The sequence below is a fragment of the Oncorhynchus tshawytscha genome, linkage group LG32, assembly GCF_018296145.1.
Source record: "Oncorhynchus tshawytscha isolate Ot180627B linkage group LG32, Otsh_v2.0, whole genome shotgun sequence".
In the NCBI taxonomy this organism is placed as follows: Eukaryota; Metazoa; Chordata; class Actinopteri; order Salmoniformes; family Salmonidae; genus Oncorhynchus; species Oncorhynchus tshawytscha.
Genome location: NC_056460.1, coordinates 2,125,958 through 2,149,022, shown reverse-complemented (window position 1 = coordinate 2,149,022; position 23,065 = coordinate 2,125,958). Strand labels below are relative to the sequence as shown.

General features: G+C 39.8%; 1 long non-coding RNA gene across 2 annotated transcripts; it reads left to right on the top strand.

Annotated features, from left to right (window-relative positions):
- Positions 1-1,558: 1,558 nt before the first annotated feature.
- Positions 1,559-22,976, top strand: LOC112245074. Of its 2 annotated transcripts, none has more exons than XR_002952677.2 (3): positions 1,559-2,042; positions 21,522-21,632; positions 21,997-22,976. It is a non-coding gene; the product is annotated as an uncharacterized LOC112245074 (long non-coding RNA). The 2 variants fall into 2 exon arrangements; XR_006080626.1 differs by lacking the exons at positions 21,522-21,632; positions 21,997-22,976 and adding exons at positions 9,126-9,198; positions 9,443-10,377.
- Positions 22,977-23,065: the final 89 nt, after the last annotated feature.

Below are 23,065 nucleotides of genomic sequence, written 5' to 3'. Positions count from 1 at the left end.
CAGCTGCCCGCTTAACCCGGAAGCCAGATGCACCAATATGTCGGAGGAAACACTGTTCACCTGACGACCGAGGTCAGCCTGCAGGAGCCACAAGGAGTCGCTAGAGTAGTAAAGCCCCCCCCCCCCCGGCCAAACCCTCCCCTAACCTGGGCAACGCTTGGCCTTTGGTGTGCTGCCCTATGGGACTCCCGATCACAGCAGGTTGTGGTACAACCCGGGATCAAACCCGGGTCTGTAGTGATTCCTCATGTCCTTTGATGCAGTACCTTAGACTGCTGCACTACTCGGGTATAACCTTGTTTTTTTTTACCAATTCTGATGTTTGTTAAAAGTGTGATTTTGACATTATTACCGTTATATCAACACACTTGACACTCCCAACTATCAATGTCTTTGGCACCGTAGACATCAAGTCACTTGACCATAATGTTTCATACAACGTTGCATTCCGTGTTTGAAAGGTCTATAATTTTCATTGAAGACAATCAAAGTTAACATTCCATAAAATTTAAATTCAAGGCTGAGTCTCAAATAGTCGCCTGTCCATTTTAATAGCTGGGCAATGGCACACATTATAGCAAATACATTTTGGGTCTGAATTAAAGGAGCTACAATCATAATTTAATTCCATGTTTTAAATAAAATGTCCATAATATCTGCAGTAATAGTGGAATGATCGTGTTTCACAATATTCCTAAACATAAAAATATATTCTCTATCTTCTATTGTGTTGTTGACTGAATGTTTGTTCATGTGTAACTCTGTGTTGTTTTTGTCGAACTGCTTTGCTTTATCTTGGCCAGGTCACAGTTGTGAATCAGAGCTTGTTCTAAACTGCCTCTACCTGATTAAATAAAGGTTAAATAAATAACACATGATAATACATAAAAATGTAGGAGCAGTAGAGACCTAGTCTGTTCATTATATACATCTACATGATGTATTGTTACACCATGTAGGAGCAGTGTAGACCTAGTCTGTTCATTATATACATCTACGTGATGTATTGTTACACCATGTAGGAGCAGCATAGACCTAGTCTGTTCATTATATACATCTACATGATGTATTGTTACACCATGTAGGAGCAGTATAGACCTAGTCTATTCATTATATACATCTACATGATGTATTGTTACACCATGTAGGAGCAGTATAGACCTAGTCTGTTCATTATATACATCTGCATGATGTATTGTTACACCATGTAGGAGCAGTATAGACCTAGTATGTTCATTATGTACATCTACATGATGTATTGTTACACCATGTAGGAGCAGTATAGACCTACAGTAGCTAGCTACTTATTTAGATTTAGTTTGACTGAATGAAACTTCCTTAAATGTGCTGTAGTAAACATTGTTTTATTCGCACTAATCAATCAACACATTCATGTCTTTTGTATGTCTCAATATAATAGTATTATTTAATTAAATACATTTAAAAAATAATCTTTGTCTGAAAATAAAACTACAACTACGTTTCCCCTCCAGTCAGCAGACGGCAATGTGTGTCTTTCAGGCGACGCTGCCAGCGTAACGTATAATCTAGTGGACGGTTCTTCAGAAACAGCTCGTCAACCACCTCGGTAGCTTGCTAGCCAACATAGCCGAAAGATTCAAGCTATTTATACGCTTTCGATGTATATTAGCTACTGTGTTTTAGACACACTTCTGTCGTATCCACTTGTTAACCTATTTAATTTAATATTACGTTATTTTGTATTAGTCAGCAATTGTAGCTGGCTGGTTAAATTAGCACTAGTCTAGTCGCTAATGATAGCTAGCTAACACCCCCGACCATGAGCTCTCTAAACTACTCCCCCCCTGTTAAAGAAGAGGGGAAATGCTGAACATTGTCGTGAAAGAGGAGGAGGATGTCACAGTAAAACAAGAAGTAGACGGTGAGGCTGTTACAGTGGAAGAATAAGAGAAAGACGTTTCAGTGAAAGAAGAGGAATATGCTGTTTTTGGAGAAGGATGGGGAGATTACTGTCACATTGAAAGATAAAGAGGTGGAGATATGAGATCTGATTCACACCAGTAAGTACCGCCTTAAATTGGTTTTTAACATTGGATATTCGGAGTTGGCTCGTCAATACCTCTTCAACGGAGGGCCCTGGGATGATGACTGACAACTGTGGGTTGTCTAGCTCCCGCTTATCCTTTATTTGGATTGGTGGATACATCTTATTATTGTAAACTATTGTTTATATTCTGAGGGTTGTTGACGTCCACCGCCTGTATTCAATGGAGAGAGATGCTAAGCTACTAGCATGAATATGCATAGCGATTTGGAGACAACTACTGTAGTGTTTTTATCAAAGTTGTCGGTATGTCACGTGTCCACGTAACAACTTAATCATTACGAAACTTATGTTAGATCAAGTAAACCTCACGTAGCAAATAAGCCATTCATTTTGTTGTTGACCAAATTCAACATTTTCCAAGTTGGGTTGATAATTGTTTGCACTTGGATACAACCTACTGGCATGGATACAACCTACTGGCATGTCCTAGAAAGCTAAAGTTGTTAAATTCCTGGATTTTAAATTAATATTTTCCATAATAATGGTAATTTGTGTCTTCCTATCCACATGTGGGATCCCTCTCCTTTGTCGTCCTCTCTACACCAATAACAGACTACTACTGTGGGACTCCCAATCACAGCTGGATGTGATACTGCCTGGATTCGAACCAGAGACTGTAGTGACACCTCTTGCACTGAGATGCAGTGGCTTAGACCGCTGCGTCCGTGTGTGTTAACTATTTAACAGTACTAGAATGCTTCAAAGGCAGCAAAACATTTTATATCGGTTATCGGTTTCGTTTTTTGGTCATGGAAAATATTGGCCAAAAATGTAATATCGGTGCATCCCATTATTCTAAAATTGATTATATTATACTTTTTTTCCTCATCAATCTACACACAGTACCCCATAATGCCATCACAATACCCCATAATGACATCACAATACCCCATAATGCCAAAGCAAAAACAGGTTTTAGATTTTTTGCAAATGTATTAAAACTATTCAACATGATAACTAGTCTTAGTAATTTAAGATGTACGATCCCAGGATAACTAGTCTCAGAGTAATGTAAGTCCCAAATAGTTTTAACCCATTACAGTCTAAGCCCTGTCTGAGGGGGAGGTTCTTCTAAGCTATATGGAATTGTTTTAAGAAGGTTTAAACAACATGAAGGGCTTCCCTGTATTGTACTGTTTTAAGAAGGTTCTACCAAGGTTCATTTTGCTATTTGATTTTGAACTGTAAGACCCATGGAATTATCAACAAAAAAGATTTGTCCATACTTCTAAAACGCAGTAAAAGGCACTTGACAGCCCACTTGGAGTTTGCCAAAAAGGCACCTAAAGGACTCTGACCACGAGAAGCAAGATTCTCTGGTCTGATGAAACCAAGATTGAACTCTTTGGCCTGAATTCCTTTTGGCAACCTCCAAGCTGGCTATCATGTGCCTTTTACTGTGGAGTGGATTCCATCTGCCCACTCTTCCATAAAGACCTTATCGGTGGAGTGCTGCAGAGATGGTTGTCCTTCCGGAAGGTTCTCCCATCTCCACAGAGGAAATCTGTGGTTCTGTCAGAGTGACCATCGGGTTCTTGTTCCCTTCCCCGATGAAGGCCCTTCTCCACCGATTGCTCAGTTCTGCTGGACGGCCAGCTCTTGGAAGAGTTTTGGTGGCTCCAAACATCTTCCATTTAGGAATGATGGAGGCCACTGTGTTCTTAGGGACCTTCAATGCTGCAGATTTGTTTTTGTTTTTTTGTAACTCTTCCCCAGATCTGTGCCTTGACACAATCTTGCCTCGGAGCTCTAAGGACAATTCCTTCAACCTCATTGCTTGGTTTTTGCTCTGACACCTGCGACCTTATATAGACATGTGTGTGCCTTTCTAAATCATGTCCAATCAATTGAATTTACCACTGGTGGACTCCAAACAAGTTGTAGATACATCTAAAGGATGATTCATGAAAATAAGATGCACCTGAAAGCAATTTTGAGTCTCATAGCAAAGGGTCTGAATACTTATGTAAATAAGGTATCAGTTTTTTTAACCTGTTTTCACTTTGTCATTATGGTCTATTGATGACACCCCTCTGAAACAAGATAGCCATCAGAAAAAAACATCTTCCTTAGCCTACTCCTCCCACTGCTGCTGGCCTTTTGTAAATTCTGATGTTATGCCTCTAAAGTTTCTGGTAATAAACTACACCAGCAGTCGTTATGCTCCTATAGTTTCTGGTAATAGGCTACACCAGCAGTCGTTATGCTCCTATAGTTTCTGGTAATAGACTACACCAGCAGTCAGCAACCTGACACCTACAGCTGTAGGCTATCTGTGAAAGGGATAAGAAGTAAGTCAGGTATTTTGACATTTCCACTCGATCCGCGTATTACGTTTTTCCCTTTTGTACCGAGTCGTTATCGAAAGTGCGAGAGCTGGAAATATTTTTCAAATACTTTCAGGAACTATTCTCATTTGCAATTGATTTGGATTAGACTTTGTTTATTTGCTGTTTGAGGTGAATAAAGCATTACTTTGAGAAGCTCCAAAACTTATTAGTGGTGGTGCGTTAAGACAATCAGAAATACTATCAGACATCCCCAAATGGGCACATTTATAGACCTACATTTGCGCTCAGGCCAGGTAGACTAGTCCTACTACTATATGCGTAATTAGGTGTGCGTCCTTACTCAACATTGACAACAACATTATCATTATTATCATTATTTCAAACAAAACACAATTAATAAATACATTGGCAAAACAGACACATCAGGTCTGGGTGGTCTGCCAGGGGCCGTTTCATTTAGTATCCGTTTGGGTCGGCATGGGGAATGATTGTATTTTCCCATAGTATGTTTTACCGAAGTTGACTGACTGAAAGGGAGTGTAACTTTATGACTTGTTGGATTCTAAACTTTGAACATTGAGATATTAAAGACATGATAGGTCAGACGCAGAGTATATAAATGAGTGAGATCTGTAAAAAGACAGAGCGTCTGTGGAATGTGCTGGGTGGACGTGAGGAGATCATAGGATTGGTTTAGGGGAAGAGGATGGACATCTGTGGATTAGGCGAAGGAGGGTTTGAGGTCAGGTCAGATCCCCTGAAGGGAGTAATAAGGGTTTAGTATCATGGTACCCTTTTTCTGTCGACCCAGAAGATGTAAGGATTGGAGAGAAGGAGTGTCCAAAGTGGGTTATATATAGTTGTGATGGTGAGAACATGTTTTTGTCTGAATTACAGCTGTAACGACCCTTTGGGAAGAATTAAACTGGGTTAATCTTCTCTAGTGTCCATGAGTTATTTACTCTGAAAGATTAGAACCCAACACTATAATTACCGTTCCCTGAAGGAGGGAAACGAGGTGCAACACCTGTTTGGCCCCGCCCCTTCCTGGGTAGGTGAAGAGCCGTATTACATTTAAGGAATAAACCCGAGCGAGGCATGAATTTAATAGTATGTTGTACCTAGTTTCCCTCCTTCAGTGAACAGTAGTTATAGTCATAACGTTACGCTTGTCATATGATGAACTTCAACTTAAATACGGATCTTGCTGTTGGACAGTTTTTTTTGTATTCTGAAATGCACTTAAACTATGTATCATTTAGTGGCTCCTTATGTTACGCTGGGAAAACAGTTTGTGGGCACATAAATACTAAATCATTTCAGTGTTTGCTAAATCCAATGTTTTTTAACAGAGTCAATCCAAGATGGCGTAGCAGTAAGACGTGTTTGTTGTTGTAAATTTAGTTTTTTTGTCATTTTTTGTATATATTGCAAAATATTGAAATCTCTTTTTCCATGTTTAAATTAATTATACCTTCTGGCAACTCGCCTCACCCAATGTGATATGGATCTGCAATCTTCCGACCTCATAGCTAGAACCTCCAACAGAAGCTAGCCATCAGAAGCTAACCAGCTAATTAGCTACTAGCTATTTAGTCATTGTTAGCCACTGCTAGCGGCCTTTACATTTTTAGCTCAGACACCAGCCTCTTTTAGCCTGGATAATACCTGCCAGTCTGCACAGCGCGATATGACCCTATGATCACTTGGCTACATAGCTGATGCCTGCTGGACTGTTCATTATTCAAGGTACTCCATTTAGTTTCTCTGTCGGCCCCAGCCTCAAACTCAGGCCCCGTGTGCAGTTAACTGACCCTCTCTGCCCATTCATTGCCATTTTACCTGTTGTTGTCTTAGCTGATTAACTGTTGTCTTACCCAGCTCTCCCAATCAACACCTGTGATTGCTTTATATCTCGCTTTATGCCGAGGGCGGCAGGGTAGCCTAGTGGTTAGACTAAGAACAGATATAGCCGTTGGTTCACTCCAGACCTGACTGCCCTCAACCAGCACAAAAACATCCTGTGGCGTACTGCACTAGCATCGAATAGTCCTTGCGATATGCAACTTTTCATAGAAGTCAGGAACCAATACACATCCTTCACCCAAATCCAGATAGCTGATGTTCTGAAAGAGTTGCAAAACCTGGACCCATACAAATCAGCTGGGCTAGACAATCTGGACCCTCTCTTTCTAAAATGATCCGCTGCCATTGTGGCAACCCCTATTACTAGGCTGTTCAACCTCTTTCTTATCGTCCGAGATTCCTAAAGATTGGAACAATTCCGCGGTCATCCCCCTCTTCAAAGGGGGTTACACTCTAGACCCAAACTGTTACAGACCTATATCCATCCTGCCCTGCCGTTCTAAAGTCTTCAAAAGCCAAGTCAACAAACAGATCACTGACCATTTTGCATCCCACCGTACCTTCTCCGCTGTGCAATCCTGTTTCCGAGCTGGTCACGGGTGCACCTCAGCCACGCTCAAGTTCCTAAATGATATCATAACCGCCATCGATAAGAGACAATACTGTGTCGCTGTCTTCATCGACCTGGCCAAGGCCTTCGACTCTGTCAATCACCGTATTCTTATCGGCAGACTCAACAGCCTTGGTTTCTCAAATGACTGACTCGTCTGGTTCACCAACTACTTCTCAGACAGAGTTCAGTGTGTCAAATCGGAGGGCTTGTTGTACGGACCTCTGGCAGTCTCTATGGGGGTACCACAGGGTTCAATTCTCGGGACGACTCTTTTCTCTGTATATACCAACAATGTTGCTCTTGCTGCGGGTGATTCCTTGATCCACCTTTACGCAGACGACACCATTCTGTATACATCTGGCCCTTCTTTGGACACTGTTAACTTCTTGGTGACAGGGGGGCAGTATTGAGTAGCTTGGATGAATAAGGTGCCCAAAGTAAACTGCCTGCTACTCTGTCCCAGATGCTAATGTATGGATATTATTATTAGTATTGGATAGAAAACACTCTGAAGTTTCTAAAACTGTTTGAATGATGTCTGTGAGTATAACAGAACTGATATGGCAGGCACAAACCTGAGACAAATCCAACCAGGAAGTGGGAAATCTGAGGTTTGTAGTTTCATTTAAGTGATTGCCTATTTATTATAAAAAGACCCTAAGGATTGATTGTAAACATCGTTTGACATGTTTCTACAAACTATAATGGAACTCTTTTGACATTTCGTCTGGATTTTGCACTCGCGCATTGTGCCTTTGGAATGGTGAACTAAACACGCGAACAAAGCAGAGGTATTTTGGACATAAATATGGACGTAATCAAACAAAACAAACATTTCTAGTGGGAGTCCTGGGAGTGCATTCCGACGAAGATAGGCAAAGGTAAGTGAAGATTTATAATGCTATTTATGACTTTTGTTGACTCCATAATTTGGTGGGTAACTGTATGGCTTGCTTTTGTGGCTGAACGCTGTTCTCAGATTATTTAATGTTGTGCTTTTGCTGTAAAGCTTTTTTGAAATCTGACACAGCGGTTGCATTAAGAACAAGTTTATCTTTAATTCTATGTAAAACATGTATCTTTCATCAACGTTTGATGAGTATTTCTGTTATTTGATGTGGCTCTCTGAAATTTCTCTGGATGTTTTGGAGGGATTTCTGAATTTGGCGCCAATGTAAACTGAGGTTTTTGGATATAGAAATGAACTTGATCGAACAAAACATACATGTTTTGTGTAACATTGAGTCCTGGGAGTGTCATCTGATCTCTGAGCGAGCGTCATGAGACCAAGGCACTCTGCCAGACCACTGACTCAAAGAGGTCTCATGAGCCCCTCCTTTATAGTAGAAGCCTCATTCCAATTTCTAAAGACGGTTGACATCTAGTGGAAGCCGTAGGAAGTGTACTTTATCCATATCTCAATGTGTATTCGGTAAGCCAAGCTTTTAAAAAAACTACAAACCTCAGATGTCCCACTTCCTGGTTGGATTTTTCTCAGGTTTTTTCCACACTCAGACATCATTCAAACAGTTTTAGAAACTTCAGAGTGTTTTCTATCCAATACTCATAAAAATATGCATCTAGGACAGAGTAGGAGGTAGTTCACTCTGAGCACGCTATTCATCCAAAAGTGAAAATGCTGCCCCCTATCCCAAAAAGGTTTACAAACCTCCAAACGAGCTTCAATGCCATACAACACTCCTTCCGTGGCTTCCAACTGCTCTTAAACGCTAGTAAAACTGAATGTATCCTTTTCAACCTATCTTTGCCCGTACCCGCCCGTCCAGCATCACTACTCTGGATGGTTCTGACTTGGAATATGTGGACAACTATAAATACCTAGGTGTCTTGCTAGACTGTAAACTCTCCTTCCAGACTAATATTAAGCATTTCAAATCTAGAATTGGCTTCCTATTTTGCAACAAAGCCTCCTTCACTCACGCTGCCGAACATACCCTCGCAAAACTGACTATTCTACCGATCCTTGACTTCAGTGATGTCATTTTCAAAATAGCCTCCAACACTATACACAGCAAACTAGATGCAGTCTATAACAGTGCCATCCGTTTTGTCACCAAAGCTTCATGTACCACTGCTCTCGTCGGCTGGCCCTCGCTACATATTCATCTCCAAACCCATTGGCTCCAGGTCATCTATAAGTCTTAAGTCTCACATTCAGAATACATTGTGAAAAACAAAAATCTTTGCTCACCATTTTTGCTCCTGGCAGATATACTACATCCATAACTATCGGTTCCCTCATTAGCAGGGAGGTGTTTCTGCAATCAACTTGTGTGCTCATCGCCCTCTTCTTGCAAGTCATCTGGCACACTGCTTAGGTATTTCAACAACATGAATAACTTATTTCTAGTCTACAATCATCATCAATGTTACTACTAATGGGAAAACAAGACAATGTGACTATTCTTGCACATTTTAAGACAATTGTCAAATAATTTTAACATTCATTTACAGACGTCAATTGTTGTATAACATCATGACTACGCTGTTGGTATCACCTTTACCGTGGATTACCGCTGTTGTGGGCCTTTAACCATCTGTCTGACTTTGTTGTTCACACAGGAGAGAGACGGGACTATCGTGGAGCCTCAACAACCTCATGATGCTGACAAGGTAGAAAAGAGTCTCTCCAGATCAGAACACCTCAAGAAACACCAGCAGAGACCCACAGGGAGGAGAATTCACTGCTGCTCTGACTGTGGGAAGAGATTCACCTCCTCATCAGGCATTAAAATTCATCAGAGAACACACACAGGAGAGAAATCTTATAGCTGTGGTCAATGTGGGAAGAGTTTTGTTACATCTAGCTGTCTGACATTACACGAGAACACACACACAGTAGAGAAACCTCTTAGCTGTGACCAGAGATAATCTGATTTTAAAAAATCTCTGATCAAATATCAGAAAATAGTTTTCATGATATCAATGAATTGTCACAATGTAGAATGTTTTAACATTGTAGTAGGAGTATTTTAATGTCACAATGTAGAACCCAAAAGCCATTTCACCAGGAGAGTGAAATCCTGCTGACCTTTGATGGGGAGAACATGCACGTCCTCGAGGACGTCCCCATGGGACTTGGGGCTCTGCTAGGGCTGTATTTTTTTGCAATTTTCCCTTAAATTTCTCAAAAATGTCAGAAAAACACTTATGTTCCTAAGTTACTGTGTTTTGGGGTGAAGTTACCAGGGCCGGTCATAAAGATGGCAAACTTCCTAACATAACTAAGTGAATATGATATACACACAAGCTGAGAACTGCAAGTCTACAATATTGTTAGTTTACCTATGATTCTTTTTTAATTTGTTTTTATTGTACATCATTATTTCAAAAATGTTTAAATGTCATGAAGAGCACTATACAAAGTAAATGTTTTATTATGGTCTGACATGTCTGCAGAAATGTTGCAATTTTGTAATGTGTTTTGTTTGGTCAACTGCTTTGTAAATATCAATTCACATTTGTTGTGCCACTAAATAAACTATTATTTAAGTCAATATTGTTATAATGGAGGGATGGTGGACAGGGGGTTAAAAAAATTAACCCCAAAAGGTTCTTTGAGGAACCATTTTAATGGGTTCCCCACAGTTTCAATTTGAAGAACCCCTAAAGGATACACCAGGAACTTTTTCTTTTTAGAGTCACCTTGTCCAAGAGACATTTACATACTTTTTCACAGCCCCATTTGGGATGACTATTTTGGGGCGTAATAGCAGCCAGAACAGACAGACCCGATATCGCCCATAATTCGACGTCACGGGCTGAGTGGGTATGACCAAAGTTATTATATTTAGCTACACTTTGTAGTACATTTTTACACGTTAATAAATGTTTCTGATGCCACATCGCCCGTTTTCAAAGGGAGTCATTGGTTTTTAGGGGCAGTCGCTTTGTAGCTATTTGAAAGTATTTTCTCAGCTGTGATACAAACTCCAGTCAGCAGATGGCGATGTGCGTCTTTCAGGTGATTCTGCCACTGAGACGTATAATCTAGTGGACAAAACGCTTCTTCAACATCAACAGCTAGTCAGCCACCTTGCTTCACTCTAACTTTATGGAAAAATGTTTATTCAATAAATCTAGTAACGCCTCTCATACAAGGAAGAACCCCCCCCTCAGGCCTTAAGGGCAGTTGTATTTCAAATGTAGTACCCGGACGGAGAAAATCCAAGAAGCGTATTATAGTTACATCGTTAGGGTAACTTGCCCTAAAGTGGACACACTCCCATCAGTTTCTGAGACAATTGCCCAGACTTTGTAGACTGTTTAATAATGCTTAAACCTCATCTTTATCAAATTATCCATTAAAGATACCAACTCAACCTACGTTTGTCTATATATGGGTTGTTTAAATTGTATCTAATTATATTCCCAGTATTACTTTATATCAAATCTCTAGTGTTGTGTCTTTGGCTATACCGGATTAAGTGATATGACCTGCTATTCTATAAAATAATTTCTCCGTAATTACTATTACCTGATTGAACTAATCATGTAAATGTAATTAACTAGAGTCGGACACCACAAAATAATATTTATAGAGCTGTTATCTTCCGAATAAACTCTTAAAGACCTAGTAATATTTTACATCCATAGCAGTCCATATCAATCGTCACCTCAATTCAGTCTCATAATCTGAAAGTTGTAAATTCTTGGTTATCTGCAAGAACCCTGGCTAACAAGTTGAATCAGCAATGCAAAATTGTGTTTAATTATTTATTTGCTAAATACCTAACTAATCACACAGAATTCACATACACACAATTAATCATAACTTGATTACAAATTGTCATAAAGGAAAACGTCCCTAGCGGACAGAACAGATATGACAGCTGGTTACACAAAGACGAGGGGATTGGGTTTGAGTGAAAGAGTGGGAAGACTGAGGAACAAAGGGAGAAGCAATGTCTCTATCGGGCCGTAGGCAGCTACTCTATCGTAAATACAGTATCTTATGCATTCTAAATTACCGCCAATTTGGAAAAGGAAAATGCAATACATTTTTACTCTGAGCTGCGCTTTGATGGGTTGGTTGTAGATGGATGGCCGTGTTGCCCAACAGAGTCCTTTGAAGAGTGTCTCTGGTGGTGAACGGGAAATGTTGTATTGTTGTCGTTGGGTGGTAGACGGGATACTCTGTCTGTTCTTTCCTAGCCCACGTTTTTAGCTGCTGTTGCTAACTCAACGGCTAGCAGGTATCACTTCTGTAGTTAATAAGAGCTAAAAGTTCATACCATTCGCAACCAAAGCTCACGATGAGTTTGGCTTCATTCAGTCGTTATCTGAACCATTCTGACATCAGATCGTCGTCCTAATGTACCCGGAACAGGACGTTCTGTTGTCGTCAAGGCTTTAAATAGGAAGGGATAAGAGGGCGTGTTTGAAAAGTTTTATAGCCCATTTCCCTTTACAGAGGTTTTATTTTTTATTTTCCACCATAATTTGCAAATAAATTCATTTAAAAAATCCTACAATGTGATTTTCTGGATTTTTTTCCCTCATTTTGTCTGTCGTAGTTGAAGTGTACCTATGATGAAAATTACAGGCCTCTCATCTTTAAGTGGGAGAACTTGCACAATTGGTGGCAGACTAAATACGTTTTTTTACCCCACTGTAATTGATCCAATCCACATCTCATTGAGAGTGGACCACCAAAAAATACTTGACTCTAATCCTGCCAGGATCTAATTTATAGCTTTTGATCTCATCTGCCCCCGTGGAACCACAATATTATTAATACAAACCCTATCATCAAAAGACCCAGACGGAGTACTTCTTTTCTCCCGTTTAGTCAACATCATGTCATGGTGTTGAATGAGTGTGAAAGGCATTCTCAAATGTACCAGTACACATACCCCTGTCCAATTTGCCAGTAATACTCGGCCATAACGTCATTCCCCCACACAACCAACAGATGTGAACCCTCCTTATCTTACTGAAATCCCCAGATCTCAACCAGCCTGCCAAATCACTCATTGGTCGCATCAGAAGTAACATTATCTGTCCTATTGCAAGTACTGATTTTCCCCCACATATTTCCCAGAAGTACTATACTGAATCAAACAGTAAACCGTCTCCCTTTGCCTCTGTGAAAGGAGGAAGCTCAGAGTTCAGAGGAACATGTGGATATAAATAGTGCAAATCCATACAACTTATTATCTGGCTTTCCTGCTTCCATAAATAGCTTTACCATACAGGCCGTTCCCTTATGTGAATAATTCCATTTAATGGAAAAGGGATGGTTGTCAACTGAGGTTTGCTGTGGCACAAACATAGCATTTTTCTTTAGCTATTGATCTAGCCGTATATTGAATTCACTCGAACCAGAGGTTTAGAATCCTCATAACCAGTTTCCCTTTCCTTAAGATATTTCATCTGAACTATCCACCCCGGCTCTTGGCTCTGGACAACTCCACAGTCAGTATCTGCTTGTCAGGGACTCTGCTTGTATTCGGCTGACTATAGAGCAATCAGCTGCTTTAACTTTTTCTACCTGGAATGCACTAGGTTATCAACTGAAACCCTTACTTTCACTACACTCCATCTTCTTCCATGCTGGGTATGTAGATCTATGTAGCCCTCTCACATGATGTGAGCTATAACCTGTTTCCATGAACTACACAGACTTGCATAGATGTCTTCCATAATAGCTACTCTTAGTCCTGAACTGCCAAGGAGTCAGAGGCCCCACTTGGTCTACATAGAACTCCACTGAGACATCCTTCCCAATCCCACTCTCACTTCCTGTTTATCCAGATCAAGTGATCTCTTATGCTTGGTTAATATTAAATCCTCATTGTTTAACTATGTCAATATTACCCCCTTCTCGGTGTTCATGGTGTATCAGGAATATGGTCAGGAATTAGGTCCCCCAACCATACAGCTCAGGATGGACAGCTCACCTATAAAGCCCCACCCTCTTCCAGAAAACACAACATTAGCAAGAGTCAGACACACTTTCACTTCTATGAACAAGAACAGGGAGGAAATGACAGAAAGGGAATCTTCATTCGAGAGATGGCCCCCAGAATTCTGTTAAGCAGAAAAATCTGAATGAGGACATGGGGCAACTTTACACATTGGCATGTGTGACAGTGACTATCCCTGTGTCCACGGCTTCTGTCGAGCGGTCATTCTCGAATCAAAAGCGAATCAAAACGTATTCCAGAAATGCTACTGGACAGACTCGGCTTTCAGCATTAGCCTCCATGTCGATAGAAAATGACTTATTGGTGGAACTAAAACGCACAGACTGTACAACAGTCATTGAAGTCTTCTTGAGGAAAGAAAGGAGGATGGATTTTGTGTTCAAATAATCAGTCTTTGGTGAGTAGGCATACAATGCATTTTATTTTTTATTAAATGTGTATGTATGGTTCGCATTTTATTTCGTTAATATTAAATAGCCTATATATTAACAAAATAAAATGGCAAATAGCCTATGTTGCAAATTATTTGTTTGCTTTCTTTTATTTTCAGTGAATAGTTATGTCTTTATCATCACGGTGAAACTGCTTTGGGTGCGACGTAACGCCTGGTTATACTGCGTTTCTGTCTAAATGTATAGTGTCCAGAGCCATGGCATCATAATGATGGTAATAAGAGGTGGATTAATTCGGGTGGGACTGTGTAGGACCTCACTGAAGGCCCAGGTCCCAGGCCCACGGCACGCCACTGTATCCATATCATGCTGCAATCAATTGAACAGGGCAAACGATAAGGTAGAAGATTAAAATACTCCTACTACAATGTTAACACATTCTACATTGTGACATTATTTCATTGATATCATGAAACAACTTCTTCGTATGTATTTTCTGATGTTTGATCTTTTATCAGAGTATCTCTTGTCACATTGATCACAGCTATGAGGTTTCTCTCCTGTGTGTGTTCTTTGGTGTGAAGTCATCTGGCTAGATGTTGGAAAACTATTCCCACATTGATCACAGATATAAGACTTCTCTCCTGTGTGTGTTCTCTGGTGTATTTTAAGTTCTGATGAAGATTAGCAACCTATCCCACAGTCAGAGCAGCAATGAGATTTCTTCCCTGTGGGTCTCTGCTGGTGTTTCTTGAGGTGTTTTGACGTGGAAAGACTTCTCTGCCTCGTCAGCATCATGAGGTTGTAGAGGCCCCTCAGAGGATCCACGATAGTCACGTATCTCTCCTGTGGTTTAAGGCCCACAACAGCAAAAATACACTGTAAAAAGGTGATGCCAACAGCGTAGCCATTATGTTGTACGAACAATGATGTCTGTAATGAATGTTAATTATTTGACATTTGTCTTAAGACAGTCAAGTGAACAACAAGTCATATTTTGTCTTGTTTTCCCATTAGTAGTAACATCGACGATTTTATGCAAGAAATACGATTTTAAAGTTCTTGAAATCCTAAGCAATGTGCCAGACAACTTTTGGTCTCCAATACAGGCACCTTTCTGTAGGTCTATGTTGTTAGGTGAAGTTATGGGTCCTACAGTAGGTCTATGGTATAGTATAACTAGCGGTTTCCGCATTAGCATGGAGGAGTTTCTGCAACCAAATTGCGTTTTAGCGAACAGAGGGCAGAGAGTGATGCAGAGAGCGATGCACCTATTTGGGGATGTCTGATAGTATTTACGCACCACCACTAATGATTTGTGGAGCTTCTCAAAGTATTTGTAAGACTTTGTTTACTTGCTGTTTGAGGTGAGAAAAACAACATTACTTTTAATGTTGTTTTTCTCACCTCAAACAGCAAGTAAACAAAGTCTTACAAATACTTTGAGGAACTATTGATTAGAGTAAAATATTTCCAGCTCTCACTCTTGATAACCACTCGACATGAAAGGGAAAAATGTAATGCTCTGATCCAGTGGAAATGTCATACAATACCTGACTACTTCTGATCCCTTTCACAAATAGCCTACAGATGTGTCTGTCCCAAACTCACTGGTGCGGGAAACTGAGAGCCCAGAATATTTTATGCAATGTTGCTATCCCGTTTCGGACAGACCTAGGTGATAGAACTTTAAACAGTGTATCAACTATGTAGACAGGCCATGCGCAGCCAATGTGATGCATTTTTATCTGGATATTTTCTAGAGGTTTTTATTTGTTGGCTTTATGTAGGCTATTTTTACATAGTTGGCAATGGCAATAAACATTATTTAGATTTATATAATTTTAATTTCTATAGAATTTAGATTAATCACAGACAATGATTTTGAGATACGATTATAAATTAAATTAAACTGTTCCAGTAAAATGTGAATATGAAAATCATAACTGGCACCAGATCAGTAAAAATGGTTAGATAAATTTGCACTACAAATGGAAAACGTTGCCGACTGCCGTTGTAGCCCATTACTGGAAACTTCAGGAGCATAATGTCAGAATTTACGAAGGCCAGCAGCAGCGGGAGGAGGAAGAGTTTTTCCCTTATGGTTAGGCTATCTTGATCTCTGGTTCCCTCGAGTCATTTGTGTGTCTCAATTATTTAATAAAACACGTGATTCCTATGTTGACGATGTAAAGAATATTTGCCCCTCTGTGGTGTGTAATGAGGAGCAACCAGACTCTGCACGCATTTATGAAATTGCTTATTCCAGTTACTAATAAGCATTACCAATTAATAAACCAGGGAGGAATTACTGACCGAGTAGAAGCATGGTGGAGACATCCAAGAGAGGAAAATCAGGAAGGGAAATGACAGCAAGTAGTGCAGACGAAAGGGCTAACAAGTTGGTGAAACAGATGTGATGGAATGAAAACAATATAGGTGCTACTTTGAGAACACAAACTCACATCTTTCACAGCACAGAGCGAGGGAGTCCAGGGGATGACTGGAGGAGCAATGGAGGAAGCATTGAGGGATTATCTTGGTGTGAGTACAGTTGGTGAGACAGTGCACGATGGTGAAGAACAGTGGAGTGAAAAAGTCTAAAGTTGGTAATGAACAGCAGTTTAGGGTCGGAGTGGGAATCATCAGCAAGGATGTTTTTGTGGGTGACCTGTTAATGGTCTCAAAGATGGTGAAGGAAGAATTGGGTAAAGTGGAATCGGTTCGAGTGGTATGATGCCGATTGTGTGTCAACAGCGCAAAAGGAGAAAGCTTTGTGTGGTTTAGGTTAATAATTTCAGGTAGACGCGCGTGGAAGGTTTTACTGTGGTTTGGTGAAGTGGTTCTCCCATCTTATGTAAACCCTGGGTAGGATGGGAATCACGTTCCCGGGGTGCCCTGTACGGATGAAGGAGGTCGTAGTAGCTAGGATGATCAGGCCCATCCAGCAGGTGTCCTATGTGGAGGCAGTGAAAATAGCCGAAGGGGTAGAGAGGAGAAGGTAGTTCATGTCCCACAGTCTGCAGTGAAGCCATGCAGGAGAAGGATCCCAACAGACAAATAGTGAAAGAGGTGGACTTTGTGTTTATAGAGCAAGTGATAAATTGCATTAATAAATTATTAGTAACCTTCGTCCAAAACTAGCCGTTTACAAAATTGCGATTGCATTGCCCTCAATGCCTCAGTGATAACTTGCATTAATAATAAACAAATAAAATATCTAAGAAGCTAGACATCATTGTGAAGGCGGCAAACAGATTTCTGGATCTCCAGAACTTCAGACAAAATGATACAGCGAGTACTGTATGAAGAAGTCCCCCCTCCTAGGTTCCTGAACCTGTGTAGGGATCTGAAGAGTAACATTTTTGTTTGAAATTCAGGGTAGTGGAGTGAATTTGGTTAGTGTTTATTTTTTATTTTACGTAATTAGTATGATTTGTTAAACCCATTTTTTTTTTGCGTTTTAGTTATTTTTTACAAACCCGTACAGTAGGTGGCAGCAATACACCTGATGAGTGTTGTCTGACTATAAACCTCAGAGAAGAAGACATGGTAGGAACCAAAGTGTTGGTCATTGTTTCCAGTTGACCCTAATTAGATGTTACATTACATGTTGTTATCTTACTTCAATGTAGCCTGCTAGCTAACCAACATCTTCATACTTCGCTTACTCCTCTCTGATAAGATACCGCTGCACAAACATGCTTATCTAGGCCTACACCAGCACCAGGCAGTATTAGCTAGCTACATTTGCTCTGACTCTTAATACATTTAGCAAGCTAGCTAGCCTGCTAACTAGCGATTAGCAGCTAACATTATTTGAGCAACGCCTTGCTAAGAAAATACAATATTTCGCCTTTAATGTAATGGCATGAAAAGAATTGCCAGAATATTATACAATGACTTATCAACAGCTCTAACAATTTGACCCCCACAGGAAATCTACACTGGCAATTATAGAAAGACCCATTTACTATATAACCATATATAACCAGTATGACATCCGGGAACTTTTGGCATACTAACTATATCATACTATGACCAATAAGCATACTATATACTCAATTAACATCACAAATAGTACAGTTAGTATGAGTATTCTAACACATCTAATGACTTAACAGCTCTATCAATTTGACCCCCTACAGGAAATCTACACTGGCAGTTATAGAAAGACCCATTTACTATATAACCATTGATTCTTGAAGAATATAACTTAGAAATGCCTCAAATCTTTCAACTGTATTACTCCATCAGAAACCAAAACATAAGCTCGTATAACACCACTGTTTGTAAACAAATACTATATGGCTGAGGAGTAGGGTCAATCCAAGAGTTCTGACCTCACAATAAAGTAAAGCACCCAAGCTAACTGGCTAACGGAGGATAGCTTGCTAGACACAAATCAGAGAAAACCTCTCTTACCATTTTACTTGTCCTAGCCAGCTAGGTTGGTTAGGCTGTTTTCATGTTATCCAGAGCGTTGGTGACTGACTGTGCTGCTGGCAACAATCTGGACATATTCAACGGGTGTTGAGCGTTATTAAATTCATCAGTTATTCTGCGCTTTAATCAAGTCAATAAACATTGGGTAGTTAGTTAGAATATAGTTACTATACTGGCAAGTTTGATGTATAAGTAGCCAACTAACATTAGGTAGCTAGTTAACATACCGATACATACTGCTGTAAAGATATGCTATGCGTTTTGAAAGGATAGTGTGGCTAACATAACGTGTAATGCAACTTATTTGAAAAGTCATTACTTTACTAAATTTCTCAACATTTGTCATAATTTTTTAAAGCAGTTCATTTGTATCCGTTCTCGTTGGACTTTGCCTGAATATTTTCCTCCATTTTCTTCAAATCTGAAAACGATGTGAAGCCCCGCCCATTTTCTGAAGAATTGCATCATGGGCCCTAAAGTACTGCGTGTATATGTCATATTTTGGCGAATTTAGTACAACATCCGGGAACTTTTGGCTTACTAACTACATCATACTATGACCAATAAAGCAGACTATATACACACTCTATTAACATCACGAATAGTGCAGTTAGTATGAGTATTCTAACACAGCTCAGGCCTCTGGGCAGACATTTTGTTTGTTTAAAAACTAGGTGGCCCCTTTAAAAAAGCCACACAACAATCAATCAACCAATCTGCAGTTCAACCAATTACAAATCTGTAATTACACCACTATTTTGGTAATAAGATGGATGGGGCTGGAGAAATGTAACTACTCTCATGATATCAACATTATAGTTTTAACCATGTTGAGGCTATACAATGTTGGTTTACATTGTTTCTAAACATTGGAGTAAAAAAAGCTTATTTGGGGTTCTGATGGTTAGAACTAAGCTCAACAGTTAGAACTAAGCTCATGAGGCATGTGTTATATTCTATAAGAATCCATGCCTATAAATAAATAATCCAAAAATATGGATGTAGCAATTGCAAATTTCCACTTTAACACCACACATCAGTTCAACAACCCAGAGTTTGTGCTTCTGTTTTTAAGACAGTACTTACAAGTGTTAATCAGGGCCCGTTCATCGTTAGAATCATCGGACGCCTTAAGATGCGTAGATATCCTCCTCTTCTTCATTGTTCGATGAGACAGTCACCTCCCGCTCCTCTTCTTTCACTAAAACGTTGTCGTCCTCCTCCTCTTTAACTCTGAACGAGTCTTCCTCTTCTTTAACTGAGACGTCTTTCTCTTCTTCTTTCACAGTAACAGCCTCAACCTCTACTTGTTTTTGTATTGTAACAGCCTCCTCTTCCACGAGAGCGTCTTTCTCCATCCAGCAGGCAGACCTTTTCCTCTTCTTCAGCAGGAACGGGCTTAAGTTTGAGACTGGAGCTATGAGGCATGTACTGAAGTCGCTAAGTATAATTCAAAGCAGTGTCACTTTATCAGCAGCACGTGATCAATGACGTCTGAAGAATCATTTCGTTGAACACCTGATTGGTTTGGTATTGGGCTCGTTCGACATTGCAGCCGACAGTGCAGGTGGCTGCTGACTGACAAATTTACAAATCACCTTGCATCATAAATAACTACTCATTATTATTTATAAATCAGTCAGCCAGTCACCGTTTACCCACAACGCAGCATGGATTTGATGCTCTCGATCACCTGATTGGTTTGGTGATTCATTTGGGCTCGTTCGACATTGCAGCCGACAGTGCAGGTGGCTGCTGACTGTTCTAAATAAAGCTCAAAGCCTTGAGTAATGAATCTATTTTTGACAAGAAAGAGCCAATGCTTCAGGAAGCTTTGTTTCCCCATCACTACTTTTCAGCATGTTTTCTGTGAATTAGACTATGGGAGTTTTGTCACTTTTTCCACCTTGGCTTACTGTTAGTTGGGTTCTAACTGGTCTCCGGTAGTTGGTCTCGCTGACCATAACCGTGCTGGTTAGGCTAGCTAGTTGGCTAAATAGCTAATGTTAGCTGGCTGGCTAAGATAAGTGCATATAGCTAATATTATTTGATTTTTGGTTAGATGGCGTTATGTATTTCCAAATCTGTCCATATTGCTTCACACCATCATAGGGACATTTTAAGTTATTTATGTTGTAGTTTACATCATAGGTAATAGGCTGGTCCACCATATTACTTCACACCATCATAGGTAATAGACTGGTCCTCCATATTACTTCACACCATCATAGGTAATAGGCTGGTCCTCCATATTACTTCACACCATCATAGGTAATAGACTGGTCCTCCATATTACTTCACACCATCATAGGTAATAGGCTGGTCCTCCATATTACTTCACACCATCATAGGTAATAGACTGGTCCTCCATATTACTTCACACCATCATAGGTAATAGGCTGGTCCTCCATATTACTTCACACCATCATAGGTAATAGACTGGTCCTCCATATTACTTCACACCATCATAGGTAATAGACTGGTCCTCCATATTACTTCACACCATCATAGGTAATAGGCTGGTCCTCCATATTACTTCACACCATCATAGGTAATAGGCTGGTCCTCCATATTACTTCACATTTTATTTCTCTCAGTCGATGGTCATTGCTATCTGGGATCCTTTGACATCCCTACCCTAATCCCTAACCTTAACCCTTTCCTTAACCATTTTAAATGTCAACTTCAATGGGCTAGGGAAGTCCCAAGGATGTATCTCTACCTGAAAATACATGATCTAAGTGAATGATATTTGGTATTCAGCATTCATAAAGCCTTATTTACTTTAATGAACTCTAAAATAGTGATTTTGTCAGACAGAAGCTCTACACTTTATTGACTGACTGATCCATTCATCCTTCCATCCCTCCTCAGCCTTCCTCTCCTCTGAAGACCCAGTGAGGGTGGAGCTCAGTCAGAGAGCTGTCGAGGGACTGGTTATGAAGAACACTTTTACAGCCAGAGAGGTCACACATGGTTTAGATGGTAAATATTTATGTCCCCTTAGTGGTTCATTACGTAAGCAAAAGGTAATATGTTCCATCATCTATGTTTATTTACATTAGTACAAATTGTCCACTGATATTGGTTCAATATCTCACCCCTTTTGGCTGTATGAAAGTTAATTTCCCCTCAGATGTACTTTTCCCCACTCATTCACCCCATCTCTTTACATTGCTTATGCATATTCAGTGGCCTGACTTAGATCTGAACCTAATGCAACTTGGAGTGATCGGATGAAAAAAGTCACATTTAGGTGCCAGGTGTAACTGAGGCCATAGTTGCTTCATATCCTTTACTTTGAGTATTTTATAGAATATGACTGAATGTGTTTCTTTCTGTGTTGCAGTCAAGAAATGGAACAGCATGGCCACAGAACATGACATAGGCAGAGCTGTGGGAGACCACCTCAAGCCCCTGGTAGAGCCGGGGGTGGTGTTTACCACTCCACCACACCTTCAGCAGGCTGGGAAAGTGGGATTGATCTGTTTGATCCATTTGTTTGTTTCAGTTTTCAGTCGTTGAATCCTTTGACGTATTGTTGATTTCAACATTATTCATTTTCAACAAATGCACTGGGTTGGTTGAAAAGTGATACTTAACTTACATACCATGCACTATATTGACATAGTGGCAGATATACTGAATTGATACTGTTTTTCATACTAAGATGGACCATGCACTATATTGACAAGGTAGAAGATAGCATGACAAACAATATAAATTCAGTCTAAGATGGACCAAGATATGCCTTTGCACATATTTGTTCATTGGTTTAGCAAGAGTCTGTTGATTGGTTGGTTACTGGGTTAATTTGTTTTGCTATATGATCAGATCAAGCTTTATTTATATAGTACATTTCAGACATGGATGCAACACAACGGCTTCACAGGAAAAAAACTAACTGAAATATTTAGTACACAACAAACAGAAACTTAACTGAAAGACTGAGCATTTTAAGGAAATGTCATTGATTAAAATATTAACAATTGGATCCAATACAAATTATAAACTTGTTTTACTCCATTGTTTGTTGTTACGTTCTTCATCAAGAAAATCAAAAAACTAAAGTCAAACTAAATGTGACATGAATTGTAAAAATATTAAAAGCAAATGGAATGAAATAATAAAACGTATCTTTGTCAGGCTGAATGTTTGAAATATGAGGTGATTCTAGTCATGCTTCTTCAGTATTGGACATTTAGCACTTGAATGTTGTCAATAAATACTGGAGTGATGTAGGCTTGTTAATAAAATTGATTATAGACCAATTCATTATACTGCGTCCAGGTGTTTAGGCTGCAACTATGTTGAAATTCATTTATCAAGTCATTGAAAAAAGACCAGAAAATATTTTAATTTAGTTTTTATAAACAAAACACGACAACATCATACAAACAACATCACACCTGCTCTTT